Here is a 20578-nt window from a genome sequence, read left to right as displayed (position 1 = left end):
TCATTGCAACCTCTGCCTCCTGGGTTCAAATGATTCTCCTGCTTAGCCCCCCAGAGTAGCTGGGAGTACAGGCACATGCTACCATGCCCAGCTTATTTTTAATTTTTGGATTTTTGGATTTTTAGTAGAGATGGGGTTTCACTATGTTGTCCAGGCTGGTCTTGAACTCTTGCCCTCAAGTGATCTACCCTCCTTGGTCTCCCAAAGTGTTGGGATTACAGGCGTGAGCCACCGGGCCCAGCCTGCTGAAATAATTTCTAGGTGTCATATCAGGGAGGGTCTTGTAGATACACTCTACTAAGGACACTGGACTTTTATCTTACAGGCACTGAATGTTCTTATTGTGAAAATAGTATGATCTTGTAAAGGAGATATATTTAAGGACTAGAGGCCAGGAGGATAGTTAGAAGCCTACTGAAAGAATTTATGTTGGTGATAAGGATCTGATCCAAAGCAGAAAGATCAGTGAGAAGATGAGGCAGAAATAATAGGGATAGTACAGAATAAATTTCCAAAATTGAGTAAAAATATGAAGACATGAAATGCCAAGAACCCCAAATAAGGTAAAGGCAGAGAAAACCACAGGTAGTCACATCACAATAAAACTTCCAAAAACCAAAGACGAAAAAAAGCAACCTTAAAAACAGCCAATAGATAATAAAACAATATATATTACCTTCAAAGGAGCAAATAAAGGCAAAATAAGAGTGTTACCTTTCTTCTCAAAATGAATAATGAAATCCAGAAAATAATAGAATGATAACCCTAAAAATGCTAAAATAAAATATGGCACAGCTTATAATTAAAGTCTAGTCTCTGTCTACTTTTGCCTAATGTATTATGTCCCTGTTCATTAAGGCAATATTTTGTCTTAATGAAATGTCCCTGTTCATTAAGAAAATATAAGAAAATATTTTATTCGCTTATAATTTTGTGGAGCTGATGTCCGTAAAATGCATCATTTAAATAGTTAATTTTGTAAGATGATGGGCTTGGCAGAGTAACTGAGATTTAAATCCTTTCTGTTTAATCCGTTCTAATTGGTTAAGGGTAATGCCCAATTTAGAAGCAAAAAGTGAAATTGCAGATTTGTTTTTAACTCCCTCCAGTTCTGAAGTTTAATAGTTTCAAAAACATCTCCTGTATTATACTTACCATAAGAAAGTTGACTCTTAGATGAATTGTGGCAATATTTGATAAATGTAATAATGCCAATATTTTGATGAAATGAAAATAATTGTGAATAGAAGGCTGTGTGTAATAAGGGGATTATAAAGACGTAGGTTCAGAGCAGACCTTTATTTATTTACTTAATAGGTGAGTACTTGTTCTGTTGCCTAGTAGAGTGCAGTGGCTATTCACAGGCATGACCATAGTGCACTACAGTCTCACTCCCAAATACTGGGACTACGGATGGGCACCACCACACCCAGCTGTAGAGTGGATCTTTTTTTTTTTTTTTTTTCCCGAGACAGATTCTCTCTCTGTCGCCCACACTGGAGTGCAGTGTCACGATCTCCACTCACTGCCAGCTCCGTCTCCCGGGTTCACGCCATTCTCCTGCCTCAGCCTCCTGAGTAGCTGGGACTGCAGGCCCCGCCACCACGCCCAGCTAACTTTTTGTATTTTTGGTAGAGACAGGGTTTCACCGTGTTAGCCAGGGTGGTCTCAGTCTTCTGACCTCGTGATCCGCCCGCCTTGGCCTCCCAAAGTGCTGGGATTACAGGTGTGAGCCACCGCACCCGGCCAAGTGGATCTTTTTAAGAACTGTGAGATAGCAAATATAGAATTAGGACTGTGCAATTTTATGTCCAGATAGACTATTATGAAAATAAAATTGACCTCCATGAGCTCTGGAGTTAGATTTCCTATGTAAAAACTCCAGCTCTTCAATTTACCAGCTGTGTGACCTTGGACAAGTTTCTTAATGAATCTGCATTTCACTTTCTGCATCTGTAAAACCTTTTAAAGATTGTGGCATAAATTTGTAAGCATACTTCAAATGTTAAGCCTTTATTATAATAATGAAAATTTGGCAAAACAAAGCTGATGCATTCATAGTAATTGTGTAATATATTAATATTTTGCTGGATTCTGGTATTTGGCTTAGGCAAAGGAAGTATCTGAAAATCTTTACATTTTATGTAATGTTAAAAGAATGAAAAGAAAAACAAAAAAATTCTCAATATATGCTAAGAATTTTGTTGACAGTCCACATATATAATTTTCTTAACCCTAAAATGAATTTATAATGTAGGTGTTATTTTTTGTTATTTTACAGATGGGAAAACTGGCTTAGAGATGTTAAATATCCTGGATTATTGTCAGTTTAACAAAATAATTTCAGCTATCAATGATCAAGTGGGATAAATTTCAGAGGAAGAAACTGAGCTCCTTGCATAAGTCCTAGAAAAAACATAAAATATGGTTAACTGCCTCCATATAAAGCTGATTTTTTTAAAAAACTTTTATTTTAGGTTTAGGTGTACATATATGGAGTTGTTATACAGATAAATTGTGTATCATGGGGGTTTGGTGTACAGATTATTTCATCACCCCAGTAATAAGCATAAGACCTGATAGGTAGTTTTCCGACCTTCTTCCTCCTCTCACCTCACCCTCAAGTAGGCACTGGTGTCTGTTGTTTCCTTCTTTGTGTCCATGTATACTCAATGTTTAGCTAATTCTAGCCTGTAGATTTAATCACAAATCTCCTGTTAACAATGCTGTATTGCTCCCTTCTTTGGCTATTTCCACTATCTGCTGATTTCTTTTCTTTTTACTACTATTTCATTTGCAGTGGAGCTAACCAATCCTAACAAAATTGAATAGTAGATAAATTACACCATTTCATCTGAAGAAATACCTGTCTCATTTTTACTTTTTCTCTCACTCTATCCTCTACTAAAAACTGTTTTCAGATAAACTTCTGAAACCAATCATTTATAACTGGATATAAATTCAAATTGCTTTTACCTCTCAGAATATTATCTCAAGATAACTTGAATTGGGTAATAAAAGACATTTTACTCTATTAAAGAAAAGCTAGGCATTTCCTGAAATATCAATTAGTTTGGAAGCAATTCACCTATATGTCATGCGAACCCTAAAATAAAATAAAAAATCTAGACTGGTTATGTATATTTTCCTGTTGAAAAAGATCTAGATGATTTTTTAAAATGCTAAATGTTACTTTCTAATAAGTATTTTTTAAAAAATTGGTCACCAGACTGCCCCTAAGCAATAAGAGATTTCCAAATTTTTATATAAAGTGGAATTATGAAACCTAATTATGTTCAACTGCTGTTCTACCATGTTTGGGTAACATTGGTAGGAATACCTGTTAGCTGTACATTTTCAAAGATTGTTTACACTTGGAGATATGAATGTTTAGCCACTCCCAGTTGGAGCCAGGCCTATATTGATCAAGGATAATGAAAGAAGGTACTGATGATGGTATTTCTTTGACAGTTTCAGTTAAGAGGAAATATTAGTCTGAATTAGGGTGTAACAAAGGGAACAATGATTCAGTAAGTTAAAGAAGATAGAACTGGTTTTGTCCTTTACATAACAATCCAAATTGAATGGTTCAATTCTGCTCCATGAAGTTATTCAGGAATTAAGGTTCTTTCCATTGATTGCAGTATTATCCTCTAGGACTGTCATCTTCTGCATGGCAGAGGCAGGGTCAGCTGCCTTTCCAGCTGGTGGTAAGGGGAAAGATAACATGGAAGCATACACATGGTCCTAAGACTTAGGTCCATAAGGGACACCTATCACATTAAATTCCATGGAGAAAAGAAGTCCACTACGAAAAGGAGGCTGGAATATTCCATTTACTCTTGCATGCAGGAATAAAAGGAGAGTATCTTTTGGTAGACAACTAATACTCTCCACTTTATGGTTTGTGCTGTTTGTTGATCCTATTGAAGTTTCCTGATGATGTGCAGTCTTTTCTTTGTGAAAAGGATAAAGATTGATACGGTTTCTGAATGGACCCTTAAATTGGAGGAATAATACCATGCTTATTTTTCTGTAGACTGTGTTTTACACGTGCCTATACTGTGAAAAATAATAATCTTTTATTGGATAAGAGTCTCTGCATTCTATTTTCTTCAACTTATTTTGTCTCGGGAAAATAGGACCAATATTAAAGCTCTCTTGTGATTTATCTACGCCTTGTGAATCTGTTTCTAGTCAGTTTCACTTAGAAGGAAAAGAGTCGGATTCTACCTCCAATTCTGCAAGGAAAAATACATTCTTAGTAGATCAAAATACATTTTAATCTCCCCTTTTCCTCAATTAGATTCAAAAAGCTTTGCTTACTAAATAGCTTATAAAGTGTCCTCTTTTGAAATAACCTGTAGAGATAACTTTGACAGGGAATTTACTAGGGAAATTAAACAAAGCTGCCTTTATTGTTAATGAATGATTCTTCAACTACAATTTAATATTAGATATACTATATTTAAAATGAAGAGAGTAATGTTCATTCTTGTAGGATAGTGATTATTTTCTAATTTTCTATTAGGACCAAACTTATGTTTTGATGTAATGTTGGGTTTTGTATGTCACAAGTCTCCGGTAGATCCAGAAAGGCCCTTTTCACCTGTTACTATGCTCACTTACTAGCTCATGTCTAAGTTTCTCTACTAGAAATTATTTATCTTGGCTTAAGGCTGTATCTTGCTAAAACCCAATTATCTGTGAAAAAATTAACCCTTTAAACTTTATAATCATTTTATATTTTGTTCCAGCTGAATTCGTTTTTGAGTTTTTTGAAAATGAACTAGCAGAATTCCTGAGGTGGCTGTGAGAGGGTCCACTGACAATGGAAATGAACACAAAAAGATTTTTGTTTAAAAGATGAATTTAATTTGTGAATTTTCTCTCCATTGTAGGTCACTTTGAGTTCTGGCTGACTTACAGTGGAAAAAATAGAGCTGATCATGACCATTATAAAAACGTATTATGTGCAAAAGATGTACATCATTCCCTGAATATTTTGGTTTTTATTTCAAATTAGAAAATTACTGTTGTTGATTTAAATAAAGGACAGCATCATTGACAAAATCATCATGAATTGGAAATAGTGAAATTTAATTTTTATAAATCTGTGCTAAACGTTTTAATGAAAATATGTTTTTTCATTCATGGCACTTTAATGAAAAATGTAGCGGTGATAAATTCAAACAATAAGTAAAATAGGATTTAAGTTACATGTGTTAATAAGGATATTGATCTACTGTTGATATTCTGAAGCTATTAGCAATCAAATGTTATCATTAATTTTCAGCCCTTGAGCTACTACTTAGTTTTCTACTCACTAGTTCTACCTTTTAAAAAATTGCAAACAACATGGCTGTATGATGAGGGAAGAGCTTTACCCCTATTTGGACAAAAAATAGGCCCTGCTTGTAAGATTAGTTGAATGTTCAGGTCCTTGTAAGTTGTAAAGACTGAAGTTTAAAAATCTGTGTTAGGGGCCGGGAGCAGTGGCTCACTTCTGTAATCCCAGCACTTTGAGTGACTGAGGTGGGAGGATCACAAGGTCAAGAGATCGAGACCATCCTGGCCAACATGGTGAAACCCCATCTCTACTAGAAATACAAAAATAGCTGGGCGTGGTGGTGCTTACCTGTAGTCCCAGCTACTTGGTAGGCTGAGGCAGGAGAATCGCTTCAACCCAGGAGGCAGAAGTTGCAGTGAGCCGAGATCACGCCACTGCACTCCAGCCTGGGTGACAGAGTGAGACTCCATCTCAAAAAAAAAAAAAAATGTGTTAGGTACTTTTTTTATACTTTAAATTTGATTTAAGACATTATCATGACTACCAATATCTCTACTGCTGTCTGTGAATCCTTGAAATTTAATGTTTAGATTTAGATCTAATAGATAACTATATTGTCAACTCTGTCAACGCTTGGCCATTTTATTAATGTTGCTATTTTTTAGTGCTTGCATATAGTAGATAGTAAATAAGTATTGAGTGGATGTCCAATAACTCTTTAATAGATTCATTTGTCATTTTAATTTGTAAGTAATTATTGATTCTTTTTCTTTAGGATACAGGCTAAACAAGAGTCAAAGGTAAGCCAAATGAGCTGGAGAACAGAGGAGATATTAGACATGGGCAAGTGTGTATAAGGTGGTAAAAGAGTACCCTGAGATAAATGTAAATGGTGTGCAATAGAGGTTTAAAGGATAGAGCGCTTGTACACAGTTTGGCAATTCAGGAATGCCTCCAGTAGGATACGGCATTTGAGGTTGAACCTTGCAGGGTTTGCGTGGCTGAGTGGTGAATTGTGAGGATAGTCATGGCAGAGAGCACATTCTATAAAGATTAGAGCAAATTCAGATATTTTCCATCTCTGACCTTGTATAGTTATTTTACAGCACTTGCGTCACACTATGTTTTAATTATTTTGTACTGTTTATACCTCTCATGCCATCCACTAAATCATAAACTTCTTGAGGGCTATGTGTTAGTAAGTCTTGTATTTTCTGCAAAGTCTATGAGTGCTCTGTATACATTAATATTTTTAAAAAATTACTTTATATCTTTCAAGTTATCAAAGATTTTATAGTTTTACTAATTACATTGAATCTGGTGATTAACAAATGAAATAGCTCCTTGAATAGGCTGCACAATCAAGCATTTCTAAAACAGCAGTTTAGAGCTAAGACACTGGAGTTAGAATTGCCATCTTTAAATACTGGTATAGCTATTGACTAACAGATCCTGACAATTTGTTAACCACAGTGGACTCAGTTTTCTTATCTATAAAAAGGGATAATATTCATATATACCTAATAGAGCTCTGTGGTAGAATATAGATTGCTATAAATACTTTGCTAATCTTCCTTTTGAAAGATGGAGTCTAATATTCATCCCTTTGAGTCTGGGCTGGCATTTGTGACACTCTTAAGCAATAAACAATAATGGAAGTGATATTGTGAGACCTTTGAGGCTAGATCATATGAAGCTCTGAAGCTTTTGCTGATCTCTTCTTGAATGCTGCTCTTAAAAGTCTTTCTGTTGGAGCCTTTAGCCACCACATAAGAAATTTGACTACTCTGAACCTTTAGCCATCATATAAGAAGTTTGACTACTCTGAGACTCATGAGACATGGGATCTCATGCTGGAGATCCATGTGTGGATTCTCTGGTTAACATTACCAGCTGAGCTAAACTTTTTGGCCATTCCAGGCAAGGCATGAGACACGTGTGTTAAGCCTCCTGGTATCCTTTATAACAGCCCATCCACCAGGTGAATAGCATCTAGTGATCCCAGCTGACTTCATGTGTAGAACTAGTATCACCCATTATAACCCAAGTCAATTTCTTGACCCACTTTCATTAACCATAAAATAATGGTTGTTGTTTTAAGACACTAAGTTTTGGAGTAGTTTATTACATGGTAAAAGATAACTGGAACAGGCTATTATGAAGATTAAATCATTTACTGTGTATAAAACAGCACAGTGCTGGGCACACATTATGTATTCTATAGAAGTTACTGCTATTATGATATTATACCATAATCACAATTATAAAGTCTGCATTTGTGTGTGTCTGTGTATGTCATCTGTGTATATGTTATTTGCAAGTACTGAGAAAATGAACTCGAAATGAAAGCCAATAATATGCTGCACTTTCATATAAGAGAAGCTTTAAGTCATCTTTTTAAAGATAGGGTCTTGCTATGTTGCCTAAGCTGGACTCAAACTCCTGGGCTCAAACAATCCTCCCGCCTCGGCCTCCTGAGTAGCTAGGACTAAAGGTGCACCGCACCATGCCTGGCTGCTTTAAGTCATTATTCTATAAATAATTCTTTTCTTTTTCTTTCTTTCTTTCTTTTTTAAAATTATTATTATACTTTAAGTTTTAGGGTGCATGTGCACAACGTGCAGGTTTGTTACATATGTATACATGTGCCATGTTGGTGTGCTGCACTCATTAACTCGTCATTTAGCATTAGGTATATCTCCTATTGCTATCCCTACCCCCTCCCCCCACTCCACAACAGTCCCCGGTGTGTGATGTTCCCCTTCCTGTGTCCATGTGTTCTCATTGTTCAATTCCCACCTATGAGTGAGAACATGCGGTGTTTGGTTTTTTGTCCTTGTGATAGTTTGCTGAGAATGATGGTTTTCAGCTTCGTCCATGTCCCTACAAAGGACATGTACTCATCATTTTTTATGGCTGCATAGTATTCCATGGTGTGTATGTGCCACATTTTCTTAATCCAGTCTATCATTGTTGGACATTTGGGTTGGTTCCAAGTCTTTGCTATTGTGAATAGTGCCGCAATAAACATACGTGTGCATGTGTCTTTATAGCAGCATTATTTACAATCCTTTGGGTATATACCCAGTAATGCAATGGCTGGGTCAAATGGTATTTCTACTTCTAGATCCCTGAGGAGTCGCCACACTGACTTCCACAATGGTTGAACTAGTTTACAGTCCCACCAACAGTGTAAAAGTGTTCCTATTTCTCCACATGCTCTCCAGCACCTGTTGTTTCCTGACTTTTTAATGATCGCCATTCTAACTGGTGTGAGATGGTATCTCATTGTGCTTTTGATTTGCATTTCTCTGATGGCCAGTGATGATGAGCATTTTTTCATGTGTTGATTCTTGTAGTTCTGGATTAGCCTTTGTCAGTGTTGTTTGCAATTTCTCCCTTCTTTAGTTGTTTTCATCTGATGGTATTCTTTAGTTTAATTAGATCCCATTTGTCAATTTTGGCTTTTGTTGCCATTGCTTTTGGTGTTTTAGACATGAAGTCCTTGCCCATGCCTATGTCCTGAATGGTATTGCCTAGGTTTTCTTCTAGGGTTTTTATGGTTTTAAGTCTAACATGTAAGTCTTTAATCCATCTTGAATTAATTTTTGTATAAGGTGTAAGGAAGGGATCCAGTTTCAGTTTTCTACATATGGCTAGCCAGTTTTCCCAGCACCATTTATTAAATAGGGAATCCTTTCCCCATTGCTTGTTTTTGTCAAGTTTGTCAAAGATCAGATAGTTGTAGATATGTGGCATTATTTCTGAGAGCTGTGTTTTGTTCCATTGGTCTAGATCTCTGTTTTGGTACCAGTACCATGCTGTTTTGGTTACTGTAGCCTTGTAGTATAGTTTGAAGTCAGGTAGCATGATGCCTCCAGCTTTGTTCTTTTGGCTTAGGATTGACTTGGTAATGTAGACTCTTTTTTGGTTCCTTATGAACTTTAAAGTAGTTTTTTCCAATTCTGTGAAGAAAGTCATGGGTAGCTTGATGGGGATGGCACTGAATCTATAAATTACCTTGGGCAGTATGGCCATTTTCACGATATTGATTCTTCCTACCCATGAGCATGGAATGTTCTTCCATTTGTTTGTATCCTCTTTTATTTCATTGAGCAGTGGTTTGTAGTTCTCCTTGAAGAGGTCCTTCACCTCCCTTGTAAGTTGGATTCCTAGGTATTTTATTCTCTTTGAAGCAATTGTGAATGGGAGTTCACTCATGATTTGGCTCTCTGTTTGTCTGTGATTGGTGTACAAGAATGTTTGTGCTTTTGCACATTGATTTTGTATCCTGAGACTTTGCTGAAGTTGCCTATCAGCTTAAGAAGATTTTGGGCTGAGACAATGGGGTTTTCTAGATATACAATTGTGTCATCTGCAAACAAGGACAATTTGACTTCCTCTTTTCCTAATTGAATACCCTTTATTTCCTTCTCCTGCCTGATTGCCCTGGCCAGAACTTCCAACACTATGTTGAATAGGAGTGGCGAGAGAGGGCATCCCTGTCTTATGCCAGTTTTCAAAGCGAATGCTTCTAGTTTTTGTCATTCAGTGTGATATTGGCTGTGGGTTTGTCTTAGATAACTCTTATTATTTTGAGGTATGTCCCATCAATACCTAATTTATTGAGAGTTTTTAGCATGAAGCATTGTTGAATTTTGTCAAAGGCCTTTTCTGCATCTATTGAGATAATCATGTGGTTTTTGTCTTTGGTTCTGTTTATATCCTGGATTATGTTTATTGATTTTCCTATGTTGAACCCGCCTTGCATCCCAGGGATGAAGCCCACTTGATCATGGTGGATAAGCTTTTTGATGTGTTGCTGGATTCAGTTTGCCAGTATTTTATTGAGGATTTTTGCATCAATGTTCATCAAGGATATTGGTCTAAAATTCTCTTTTTTGGTTGTGTCTCTGCCCAGCTTTGGTATCAGGATGATGCTGGCCTCATAAAATGAGTTAGGGAGGATTCCCTCTTTTTCTATTGATTGGAATAGTTTCAGAAGGAATGGTAACAGCTCCTCCTTGTACCTCTGGTAGAATTCAGCTTTGAATCCATCTGGTCCTGGACTTTTTTTGATTGGTAAGCTAGTGATTATTGCCTCAATTTCAGAGCCTGTTATTGGTCTATTCAGAGATTCAACTTCTTCCTGGTTTAGTCTTGGGAGAGTGTATATGTCGAGGAATTTATCCATTTCTTCTAGATTTTCTAGTTTATTTGCGTAGAGGTGTTTATAGTATTCTCTGATGGTAGTTTGTATTTCTGTGGGATCGGTGGTGATATCCCCTTTGTCATTTTTTATTGCGTCTATTTGATTCTTCTCTCTTTTCTTCTTTATTAGTCTTGCTAGCGGTCTATCAGTTTTGTTGATCTTTTCAAAAAACCAGCTCCTGGATTCATTGATTTTTTGAAGGTTTTTTTGTGTCTCTATTTCCTTCAGTTCTCCTCTGATCTTAGTTATTTCTTGCCTTCTGCTAGCTTTTGAATGTGTTTGCTCTTGCTTCTCTAGTTCTTTTAATTGTGATGTTAGGGTGTCAATTTTAGATCTTTCCTGCTTTCTCTTGTGGGCATTTAGTGCTATAAATTTCCCTCTACACACTGCTTTGAATGTGTCCCAGAGATTCTGATATGTTGTGTCTTTGTTCTCATTGGTTTCAAAGAACATCTTTATTTCTGCCTTCATTTCATTATGTACCCAGTAGTCATTCAGGAGCAGGTTGTTCAGTTTCCATGTAGTTGAGCGGTTTTGAGTGAGTTTCTTAATCCTGAATTCTAGTTTGATTGCACTGTGGTCTGAGAGACAGTTTGTTATAATTTCTATTCTTTTACATTTGCTGAGGAGTGCTTTACTTCCAACTATGTGGTCAATTTTGGAATAGGTGTGGTGTGGTGCTGAAAAGAATGTATATTCTGTTGATTTGGAGTGGAGAGTTCTGTGGATGTCTATTAGGTACGCTTGGTGCAGAGCTGAGTTCAATTCCTGGATATCCTTGTTAACTTTCTGTCTCGTTGATCTGTCTAATGTTGACAGTGGGGTGTTAAAATCTCCCATTATTATTGTGTGGGAGTCTAAGTCTCTTTGTAGGTCTCTAAGGACTTGCTTTATGAATCTGGGTGCTCCTGTATTGGGTGCATATATATTTAGGATAGTTAGTTCTTCTTGTTGAATTGATCCCTTTACTGTTATGTAATGGCCTTCTTTGTCTGTTTTGATCTTTGTTGGTTTAAAGTCTGTTTTATCTGAGACTAAGATTGCAACCCCTGCCTTTTTTTGTTTTCCATTTGCTTGGCAGATCTTCCTCCATCCCTTTATTTTGAGCCTATGTGTGTCTCTTTACGTGAGATGGGTTTCCTGAATACAGCATACTGATGGGTCTTGACTCTTTATCCAATTTACCAGTCTGTGCCTTTTAATTGGAGCACTTAGCCCATTTACATTTAAGGTTAGTATTGTTATGTGAACTTGATCCTCTCATTATGATGTTAGCTGGTTATTTTGCTTGTTAGTTGATGCAGTTTCTTCTTAGCCTTGATGGTCTTTACAATTTGGCATGTTTTTGCAGCGGCTGGTACCGGTTGTTCCTTTCCATGTTTAGTGCTTCCTTCAGGAGCTCTTTTCGGGCGGGCCTGGTGGTGACAAAATCTCTCAGCATTTGCTTGTCTGTAAAGTATTTTATTTCTCCTTCACTTATGAAGCTTAGTTTGGCTGAATATGAAATTCTGGGTTGAAAATCCTTTTCTTTAAGAATGTTGAATATTGGCCCCCACTCTCTTCTGACTTGTAGAGTTTCTGCCAAGAGATCAGCTGTTAGTCTGATGGGCTTCCCTTTGTGGGTAACCGGACCTTTCTCTCTGGCTGCCCTTAACATTTTTTCCTTCATTTCAACTTTGGTGAATCTGACAATTATGTGTCTTGGAGTTGCTCTTCTCGAGGAGCATCTTTGCGGCATTCTCTTTATTTCCTGAATTTGAATGTTGGCCTGCCTTGCTAGATTGGGGAAGTTCTCCTGGATAATATCCTGCAGAGTGTTTTCCAATTTGGTTCCATTCTCTCAGTCACTTTCAAGTACACCAATCAGATGTAGATTTGGTCTTTTCACATAGTCCCATATTTCTTAGAGGCATTGTTTGTTTCTTTTTATTCTTTTTTCTCTAAACTTCTCTTCTCGCTTCATTTCATTCATTTGATCTTCAATCACTGATATCCTTTCTTCCAGTTGATCAAATTGGCTACTGAAGCTTGTGCATTGATCATGTAGTTCTCATGCCATATTTTTCAGCTCCATCAGGTCCTTTAAAGACTTCTCTGCATTGGTTATTCTAGTTAGCCATTCATCTAATCTTTTTTCAAGGCTTTTAACTTCTTTGCCGTTGGTTCGAACTTCCTCCTTAAGCTCGGAGAAGTTCAATCATCTGAAGCCTTCTTCTCTCAACTCATCAAAGTCATTCTCCGTCCAGCTTTGTTCTGTTGCTGGTGAGGAGCTGCATTCCTTTGGAGCAGGAGAGGCACTCTGATTTTTAGAATTTTCAGTTTTTCTGTTCTGTTTTTTCCCCATCTTTGTGGTTTTATCTACCTTTGGTCTTTGATGATGTTGATGTACAGATGGGGTTTTGGTGTGGATGTCCTTTCTGTTTGTTAGTTTTCCTTCTAACAGTCAGGATCCTCAGCTGCAGATCTGTCTGAGTTTACTGGAGGTCCACTCCAGACTCTGTTTGCCTGGGTATCAGCAGCGGTGGCTGCCGAACAGCGGATATTGGTGAACCGCAAATGCTGCTGCTGCCTGATCGTTCCTCTGGACGTTTTGTCTCAGAGGAGTACCCAGCTGTGTGAGGTGTCAGTCTGCCCCTACTGGGGGATGCCTCCCAGTTAGGCTACTTGAGGAGGCATCTGCCCGTTCTCAGATCTCAAGCTGTGTGCTGAGAGAACCACTACTCTCTTCAAAGCTGTCAGACAGGGACATTTAAGTCTGCAGAGGTTATTGCTGTCTTCTGTTTGTTTGTGCCTTGCCCCCAGAGGTGGAGCCTGCAGAGACAGGCAGGCCTCCTTGAGCTGTGGTGGGCTCCACCCAGTTGGAGCATCCCAGCCGCTTTGTTTACCTACTCAAGCCTGAGCAGTGGCAGGCGCCCCTCCCCCAGCCTCGCTGCCACCTTGCAGTTTGATCTCAGACTGCTGTGCTAGCGATGAGCGAGGCTCTGTTGGGCGTAGGACCCTCTGAGCCAGGTGCAGGATATAATCTACTGGTGTGCCGTTTGTTAAGCCCATTGGAAAAGCGCACTATTAGGGTGGGAGTGACCTGATTTTCCAGGTGCCGTCTGTCACCCCTTTCTTTGACTAAGAAAGGGAATTCCCTGACCCCTTGCACTTCCTGGGTGAGGCAATGCCTCGCTTTGCTTCGGCTCATGCACGGTATGCTGCACCCACTGTCCTGCACCCACTGGCCAGCACTCCCCAGTGAGATGAACCCGGTACCTTAGTTGGAAATGCAGAAATCACCCGTCTTCTGCGTCGCTCATGCTGGGAGCTGTAGACTGGAGCTGTTCCTATTCGGCCATCTTGGCTCCACCTCCTTTTTTTTTTTCTTCAAGATAGATTCTTGCTTTGTTGACCAGGCTGGAGTGCAGTGGCATGATCTCAGCTCACTGCAACCTCCACCTCCCGGGTTCAAGCAATTCTCCTGCCTCAGCCCCCCAAGTATTGGGGACTACAGGCATGCACCACTATGTCTGCCTAATTTTTTATTTTTAGTAGAGACGGGGTTTCACCATGTTGTCCAGGCTGATGTTGATCTCCTGACCTTGTGATCCACCCGCCTTGGCCTCTCATAGTGCTGGGATTATAGGTGTGAGCCAGAATTGTTATCTTTCCCTGACTAAGAATTAAATACTAAGTTTTTCTTCTTCAGTTTTTTTCTTTTTTTCTTTTTTTTTTTTGTCTTAGTGCCTTCTCATGTCACTCTATATTGCCCATCTGAACAGGCCATCTGACTGATCTTTACTACTTCCTTCGTTTCAGTTACCATAAATTCTTAATGAATTCTAAATATTTACCTTTAGACCAACTTATTTTTGAATTTCAGATGTGAACATTCAACTGCTTACTGAAAATCCCCATCTTAATATCCCACAGGCACCTCCAGACCAACACAGTCAAAACTGAACCCCTTAGCTCCTTATCAAATTTCCTTATTTTAATGCACTATCCATTGTTTGTGTAAGTCAAAGCCTAGGTTTTTAACCATAAGTCTGGCTTAACATCACGAATCACATTGGCACATGTTCATTAAAATAGGATCTGTTCTAGGTAATTGGAAAGTTTAAGGCTTTCATAATGTAGCTTATATATCATGATACTGAACTGTGTTTTATGAAGCAATAATACATATAAATAATGCAGAAAATTTTATAAAGTGCCTGATATTTGGGATATGCTAAGCAAACCACAAAAGTTTGGCACATCTTGGGATTTAAGCCTTTTCTATCTATTATTTTTCCTGCTCTAGCTTATTGAAACTTGTGACTATAACCTTTCCATAAATTTTAATCTGAAGATATCAAACAGCCTTATAGATTTAATTTGTTTGCATGTTTCTTAATGCTTTGAAACCTGTGAAGTAATCAAGACTATTCCTTTTTCTAGTTGGCACGTAGCACCTTTTGACTCCTCTCCATAGCATTGTCAAGAAAGACATTTTATTCTACACTAGCCATTTATGTCCAGTCCCACAAGTATTCAAAATCTTGAAATTTTAAATTAAATTTAATCAGGCTGTTGTACTGAAATTATTTCCACTATCCTGTCATTATGCTTCATATCATTTTAATTTATATTTAAGTGCAATTTTTGTTTGTAATTTTTGGTGCTCTGATCTTTAATATCTGGAAATAATTTTAGCAAACATTTATGTGGTTTGCATTTGTGAAATGCTTTATCTTTCTGTTGAAGATTCACCATATATGCTAACATACTTAAACTCTGAAAAGTAAAAGCTTGTGGAAAATTATACTTATTTAGCTTGTTTAATCCAGCAGTTCCCATGGAGTGTAAAAAATGAATAACATTTGTCATACTATTTTCTATTTAGTTGGAGAGACCTACAACTTTAAAATTGATACTCAGCTTCATGAATACCTTTTCTACTTCAGGGACTACATAAGAGAGGAAATCTTTCATTTGTAAACATTCTACTTTGTAGATAATATAGGAGTCTTTTTCCTTTTCTTAAATGGCTTCCCCCATTGCCCACCATTGCTTCAGATAATTTCCAAAATTCCTTGCTAATCAGTTTTAGGTGGGCTTGCTTTTGGGAGCTGAGTTTCTCTCTTTCCCCTGTCCCCATCCTTACATTGCCAAGTCTGTGTGTCCTCTTTCTTCTGCCTTTTTGCTTTCTTCCTTTCGTTTCTGACATTCTAGATTTTGTCTTGCTGATATTGTTTCAGCTTTATAGAATATTATTATTTTTGTGCTACCACAGTGATTTTACAAGAAAACATGCATTAAGGGATAGCTGTTTACCTCAGGATGCTTCAGTTAACAAAGTATTTTACATGGATTTCCTTTAGTCTGAAATCTCTGTACTTAAGATGAGTTCCATCCCCTGACTTTTCAGAAACGTATCAGTTGTATTAAAACGAAGCATATCTGTAACATGCTTACAAGTATGTGCTAATGTAATAGCATTAAGAGAAGAATAGTATTTTGGCAGATAAATTTTTAATTAATTGCTTTAATAAAATCAGCTAAAACTCTATCCTCCACACAGCATAGCACACGTACTTCAGTTTTTAGGTCAGCTCCTACAAGACAATTGACTGGCAAGGAAGTCAGTGCTCTTCATTACATGGATACAACAATATCAGAGAACTGTTAGAATAACTTAAACTTCTCTAATGAGCTTCAGAGCTTTAATGAGAAGATTTTCTATTCTTATGTGATTAATATTGCTCTGTGATAGAAAGAGAACTTTTATTTTTTCTGAAAGGAAATGTAGAGCAAAAGGGTTCAAGATAAATGATTAAGAGGAAGTTAAGAAGTGGTTAATCCCTTATAGCCCAAAGGGGCTTAATTATTGATAACTAGTAACTGCCACCAACATAGGTAGGCTCTCTAAATAATCATTATAGCCTAGAATAAAGTAACAAAAACTATTTTTAAACTACCAGCATTTTAACCATTTATTTTCTGAATTCGGTCAAGTAATCAGCTTAGACTAGCTATAAAATTGTGTGAGCTCGTGAATCTATGTTATAAGTTTAGAGACACTTATGATTCACGATTAGTCTTGAATATTTTTTCTATAAAAATAGTCCAAGTAAATCACTAAGTCAAAATGGACGAACTGGTTCAATGTATGTGTATGTGTGTGTCTAGGTACACAGCTGTGTGTTTGTGTGTGTAGGTGTGTAGCTGTGTGTGTGTCCACACACATTTTGAAAATCAACAGGTTAGCAGAAACAGGATGACGAAGGAAGAATGAGAAAAAGAGATAGTTATAAAGAGTCACTGATAATAAGCAAAACATTCTTAGGATATGTGGGCATATATAATCAGTGGCCTTTTTGTACAAATACATCTTTTTTGACATATTAGTTTCCATCGACATCAACCGAAGCAGATTTCAGAATGTCAAGGAGAAGTAGTGAGAAGTAAAAGTGACTGTAAAAGTAGTGGAAGTAGAAGCAGTGAAGATGTCGAGAAGTTTGTGAAAGAAGTAAAATAGAAGTAGATGGTCATCACATTTAAATAAAGGTTAGTCATGCACTTTGAACAGACACTGGTTAAAGATATTTAGGAAAATAGAATGGATTTTAAATTTTAATCGGGGAAGCTGATTGTAAAGAAGAAGGAGTAAAAACAAATACCAGAACAAAAACACTAGAGAGGGAAACTATTTCTTTATTGGTTTCAGCTATCTCCGAATGTGTGTTTAGATTTCACCTTCAGCAGGAGACATCAAATTTATTCAGAAGAAGAGCTAAATTAATGATGTCATAATCCAGCTATGCTTTTTGAAGCTTATTGGGAAAGACATTCTCCTGTGTGCTGTCTTTTCACTCCCACTGGGCCACATAAGAATGGGCATGGAACCCTTCCTTACCAGTAGGTAAGGGGGCCCACGCAGGAAGTACTGGGCTCATGGCCTTATGTGGGAATATGTTTTGCTGTTTCAGACTCAATGTGTAGTTCTTTATTCTGCTTAAGTGAGTGTTTCAATAGTCCTCAGACATGTCCTCTCCCCACAATTTTTTTTCAGATACCACAGAGGAGAGGTCGAGGTCCTTCCACTGCAGCACCAAGTGGGGTATATAAAGCCACACTGCCCGTGAGGGCTGTGACGTGAGTCCACTAGCCGTGAGAGACAGATGCATTACAAAGGGATGGATTTAGTGCACTCTTTCCTCTCTCTTACTGTGAGTAGATGCTGCACTTCTTGAATATGGTGTGTGTGTGTGTGTGTTGTCTGTTCTCAGTGACCTTGAATCATACACAGTTTTTTTTTTCACCCCCTGGGTGGCATTTACCTGCCTTTTAACCTTGGCTACACTCATGTAATATTCTGTCCTGCAGCACAGCCTGAACAGCCAGTGAACGATGAAACAAAACTTCTTCCCAAGCCTCAATGAGGATTGTGCCATGGTTTGAAGGTAAGAGAATTTCAAGCCATTAATCATCTATCAATACTGAATACCAGTGAGAATGGCTTCTTCAGGTCTATCAGCTTATTGCTGCTTCTATGTTATTCTTAGGCCAAAGAACAATGGTCAACCCAGCAATCAACTCTGTTTGGCTGATTTGTGCCTTTAGTCCAACCTTCTCAGTTGGACCACACAGCATTCTTTTCTTCAATTTCAGGGTCTTTCCTTCAGGAATTCTGTCAGGAATAAGCAGAAAGTTTCCTACTGCTCTGGGTCCTCCTTAGACCCCCTTATTTCATGTTCAGAGGAATGAACTCCACATCCTGTCTTAAACTCCACCTTCCTTCTATTATTTTTTCATATTTGACATTGATACTCATTAAAACTGGAATCTGAATTATTACCACCAAAGATATTGTTTATCTCTTTTTTTGCACCAGAGAGCTTAATCTTTAAAATGTTCTGTGAGAGATGGGAATGGTATACTATCTTTCTAGTGTGGCAAAAGAAGAGAGAGTAACAAAATAATTGTGTTCATATTAAGATTATTTGAATATAAATATTTTGCCAAATTTGTATTTAAGCATCCATGTTATTTTTAATAATTGGATTGATATAAGTAGATCTTAAGAAATAGCAAAAAAAAAAACCATTTTGTCAAATTGGAGTCAAGGAGGCATGGAAATTCTCTTCATTTTAAGTGCTCCTAAATTCCTGCTTATTCTGTGGTTGCATTTATATCAACAAAGAGAATTGGAGATTAAGGAAATTAATCAGAAATTTTAATTAAAAAAGGAATGGAAAAAATAAGTAAAATTTCCTATAGAATTCTAGGGTTTGACATCTACACAGATATATTCATTAGGTAGAATAATATCTTACTGCAGTTTGTTTTTTTTTCTTACTGTAAATAAAGGGTCAACCAACAGCTAATAACTCACAACTGCATCTTTTCTTGTTAGAACATGTCGCCCAGCACTTTTTGATTAGATGTTCTCGGATAATAGCTGGGACAGATTGACCAAAGGAGAGCAATTTTTTTTTAATCAGGATAACATAATGATTCCATTACAAACTTTAGAAAGGGCTATGGATATCACCAATTTTCTTTTTTTGTCTATTAATAGTGCTGTATCTTTAGTGGAATTGAAGACATGACCTTCTGCAGGTTTCAATACAACTTTATAAAAGGCCATAACAATGCCTTTAAAATCAAATCTATTAACTGTTCTACAGAGAAGCCAGTTTTCTAGTAACTTGGCCATAACTTAAAGACAGGGACCCTGAAAACACCAAGCATCTGCCTGAAATCTGAATTATCTCCCTGACTAGATTCAGTAATCTTGGCTGTTCTCTGCATTTAAGTCATTTTGTATACATCAATTTCTTCACCTATGAAAGAAGAGAGTCGTCCAACATGTTCTGATGTTCTTTCGGTTCTGAGTTCTTTGGATAATTTGATTGGAGCCCAAGAAATGTCCTAAATCTGACGGGCATGCAGTAGATGTTTGTTGATTGTGAAAAAATATTTGACTTCCAAATGGGTTGTAAAATATCTCATGTGGACATACTGTGGCAAGTTAACACTTATAATTTTGGGAGCAGAATAAATGTAATTAAGTCGCAAATGCAAATGAATTCTCTGCTTATTTAAGTCAAAGAGAAATAGTTGTCTAAAAACAATCTGACCCATATACTGGTTGAAAATAGTAAGCATTTTTTTTTATGAAGGGCCAAGTAAGTGGCTTACATATATTAAATGTAATAAATGTATTCAAAAAGATTTTCACCTAGTTGAACTGCATTTATACTTCGTGAATATCACTAGTGTAATCATTATTTTAAAAACATATAGCTGGAGAAATAAGCACTTAGACAGGTAAGAAAACAGACTGAAGTTTTACATTTTATTTTTAACAGTCATTCTAAAAGAATTATTATATATTTGTATGACTGTTAAAAGTTGAAACAAAAAACATGGAAGTATGCTTTTAATTGACCATTGTTATATATAGCAAGTGAATTAAAAAATTTATTCATATAAAGTTACTAATAATTTTTTGAGCACGTATAGTTTCCTGCATACTTACCTATATGTATTCTTTAATCCTTGTTACAGCCCCATGAACTATCTACTATTATTATCATCATTCCATCTTTCAGGTGAGGAAGCTGAGGTCTAGAGAAGTTCATTAATTTGACTAAAGGCATACAGTCAATAAATGGTAGAGCCATGGTTTGAACCCTGGCATTCTGGTTTTATGCTTTTAACCAACTGCTTATTATTGGTATCTTATTGTGATGATTTTGGAAAACACTACTAATTTATTTGAAATGTATTAATAGTCTTTACTTATTTACAAGTTTAATAAAGAAAAAGTTAACCTTTCCATATGTTCAAACAAGATGCATAATTTTCTCATTTATCATCTGCAGTTTCTATTTCTCTATGCTTTGTGAAATGAAAAGCTGTAATATCAAATTTTTATTTTGTTTTAATCATTTGTATGATTTGCTAGCCTTTGTGCTATTAAATAGAATGTATCAGTGCTTTTTTTGCATTTAGTATTTAATATGTAGGGAACCCATTTCTGATGAATTGCCATGAGTTGAGAAATACTCTGTATGTACTCCATGAAATTATAAGTAGCCAAT

At 36.9% G+C, this 20578-nt stretch overlaps 1 long non-coding RNA gene across 1 annotated transcript; it reads left to right on the top strand.

Annotated features, from left to right (window-relative positions):
• The first annotated feature begins 17544 nt into the window (after nucleotides 1-17544).
• Nucleotides 17545-20086, top strand: LOC116484833 (uncharacterized). Its single transcript, XR_004252680.2, has 3 exons — nucleotides 17545-17698; nucleotides 17856-17932; nucleotides 20043-20086. It is a non-coding gene; the product is annotated as an uncharacterized LOC116484833 (long non-coding RNA).
• Nucleotides 20087-20578: the final 492 nt, after the last annotated feature.

The sequence above is a fragment of the Hylobates moloch genome, unplaced genomic scaffold, assembly GCF_009828535.3.
Source record: "Hylobates moloch isolate HMO894 unplaced genomic scaffold, HMol_V3 SCAFFOLD_16, whole genome shotgun sequence".
Lineage (NCBI taxonomy): Eukaryota > Metazoa > Chordata > Mammalia > Primates > Hylobatidae > Hylobates > Hylobates moloch.
The sequence above is the reverse complement of the archived record's forward strand: the minus strand, read 5'-3'. Positions and strand labels throughout refer to the sequence as shown.